The sequence below is a fragment of the Schistocerca cancellata genome, unplaced genomic scaffold (assembly GCF_023864275.1).
Source record: "Schistocerca cancellata isolate TAMUIC-IGC-003103 unplaced genomic scaffold, iqSchCanc2.1 HiC_scaffold_953, whole genome shotgun sequence".
Classification (NCBI taxonomy): domain Eukaryota; kingdom Metazoa; phylum Arthropoda; class Insecta; order Orthoptera; family Acrididae; genus Schistocerca; species Schistocerca cancellata.
The window spans coordinates 1-2,500 of NW_026046961.1; the positions used below are offsets into that span (position 1 = coordinate 1).

At 59.9% G+C, this 2,500-nt stretch overlaps 2 non-coding genes across 2 annotated transcripts in view; both read left to right on the forward strand.

Annotated features, from left to right (window-relative positions):
- Positions 1-495: 495 nt before the first annotated feature.
- LOC126149787 (5.8S ribosomal RNA) lies at positions 496-650 on the forward strand. The gene has a single exon (XR_007531135.1). It is a non-coding gene; the product is annotated as a 5.8S ribosomal RNA (ribosomal RNA).
- Positions 651-838: 188 nt separating this feature from the next.
- Positions 839-2,500, forward strand: part of LOC126149789 (large subunit ribosomal RNA) — a 4,223-nt gene continuing 2,561 nt past the window's right edge. Inside the window, exon 1 of the ribosomal RNA XR_007531137.1 lies at positions 839-2,500. This exon is cut by the window's right edge and continues 2,561 nt beyond it. This is a non-coding gene — a ribosomal RNA (large subunit ribosomal RNA).

The following is a 2,500-nucleotide window of genomic DNA, read 5'->3' on the forward strand; positions in this document are numbered from 1 at the left end:
GATTTAGTGAGGTCTTCGGACTGGTACGCGGCATCGACTCTGTCGTTGCCGATGCTACCGGAAAGATGACCAAACTTGATCATTTAGAGGAAGTAAAAGTCGTAACAAGGTTTCCGTAGGTGAACCTGCGGAAGGATCATTACCGACTAGACTGCATGTCTTTCGATGTGCGTGTCGTGTCGCGCAACACGCTACCTGTACGGCAGCAGCCGTGCGCCGCGTGCGGAACCACGCGTGCCTCTCAAAACTAACGGAAAAATGTTGTGTGGTACGAGCGCTGAAGCTCTGGAGCGGCTGGCCTGCGGCACCTGGCGCCTGGCGCCGGTTTTGAATGACTTTCGCCCGAGTGCCTGTCCGCTCCGGTGTGGAGCCGTACGACGCCCATCGGCCGTGAGGCCGTTGGACACAGGAACGCTGGAACAGGGGCCGTCAAACGCCTCAGTCCCGCCTATGCAACTGTCTTGAAAGAGACAGTGGAAACTAAATGAAAAAGATCACCCAGGACGGTGGATCACTCGGCTCGTGGGTCGATGAAGAACGCAGCAAATTGCGCGTCGACATGTGAACTGCAGGACACATGAACATCGACGTTTCGAACGCACATTGCGGTCCATGGATTCCGTTCCCGGGCCACGTCTGGCTGAGGGTCGGCTACGTATACTGAAGCGCGCGGCGTTTGTCCCGCTTCGGAGACCTGGGAGTGTCGTGGCCGCCTGTGGGGCCGGCCGCGTCTCCTTAAACGTGCGATGCGCGCCCGTCGCCTGGCGGTTCGCATACCGGTACTTTCTCGGTAGCGTGCACAGCCGGCTGGCGGTGTGGCGTGCGACACCTCGTACAACGACCTCAGAGCAGGCGAGACTACCCGCTGAATTTAAGCATATTACTAAGCGGAGGAAAAGAAACTAACAAGGATTCCCCCAGTAGCGGCGAGCGAACAGGGAAGAGTCCAGCACCGAACCCCGCAGGCTGCCGCCTGTCGTGGCATGTGGTGTTTGGGAGGGTCCACTACCCCGACGCCTCGCGCCGAGCCCAAGTCCAACTTGAATGAGGCCACGGCCCGTAGAGGGTGCCAGGCCCGTAGCGGCCGGTGCGAGCGTCGGCGGGACCTCTCCTTCGAGTCGGGTTGCTTGAGAGTGCAGCTCCAAGTGGGTGGTAAACTCCATCTGAGACTAAATATGACCACGAGACCGATAGCGAACAAGTACCAGTGAGGGAAAGTTGAAAAGAACTTTGAAGAGAGAGTTCAAAAGTACGTGAAACCGTTCTGGGGTAAACGTGAGAAGTCCGAAAGGTCGAACGGGTGAGATTCACGCCCATCCGGCCACTGGCTCCCGCCCTCGGCAGATGGGGCCGGCCGCCCGCGCGGAGCAATCCGCGGCGGGGTCGTGTCCGGTTGCCTTTCCACTCGCCGCGGGGTGGGGCCGTTCCGGTGTGCGGTGGGCCGCACTTCTCCCCTAGTAGGACGTCGCGACCCGCTGGGTGCCGGCCTACGGCCCGGGTGCGCAGCCTGTCCTTCCGCGGGCCTCGGTTCGCGTCTGTTGGGCAGAGCCCCGGTGTCCTGGCTGGCTGCTCGGCGGTATATCTGGAGGAGTCGATTCGCCCCTTTGGGCGCTCGGGCTCCCGGCAAGCGCGCGCGGTTCTTCCCGGATGACGGACCTACCTGGCCCGGCCCCGGACCCGCGCCGCTGTTGGCTCGGGATGCTCTCGGGCGGAATAATCGCTCCCGTCAGCGGCGCTTCAGCTTTGGACAATTTCACGACCCGTCTTGAAACACGGACCAAGGAGTCTAACATGTGCGCGAGTCATTGGGCTGTACGAAACCTAAAGGCGTAATGAAAGTGAAGGTCTCGCCTTGCGCGGGCCGAGGGAGGATGGGGCTTCCCCGCCCTTCACGGGGCGGCGGCCTCCGCACTCCCGGGGCGTCTCGTCCTCATTGCGAGGTGAGGCGCACCTAGAGCGTACACGTTGGGACCCGAAAGATGGTGAACTATGCCTGGCCAGGACGAAGTCAGGGGAAACCCTGATGGAGGTCCGTAGCGATTCTGACGTGCAAATCGATCGTCGGAGCTGGGTATAGGGGCGAAAGACTAATCGAACCATCTAGTAGCTGGTTCCCTCCGAAGTTTCCCTCAGGATAGCTGGTGCTCGTACGAGTCTCATCCGGTAAAGCGAATGATTAGAGGCCTTGGGGCCGAAACGACCTCAACCTATTCTCAAACTTTAAATGGGTGAGATCTCCGGCTTGCTTGATATGCTGAAGCCGCGAGCAAACGACTCGGATCGGAGTGCCAAGTGGGCCACTTTTGGTAAGCAGAACTGGCGCTGTGGGATGAACCAAACGCCGAGTTAAGGCGCCCGAATCGACGCTCATGGGAAACCATGAAAGGCGTTGGTTGCTTAAGACAGCAGGACGGTGGCCATGGAAGTCGGAATCCGCTAAGGAGTGTGTAACAACTCACCTGCCGAAGCAACTAGCCCTGAAAATGGATGGCGCTGAAGC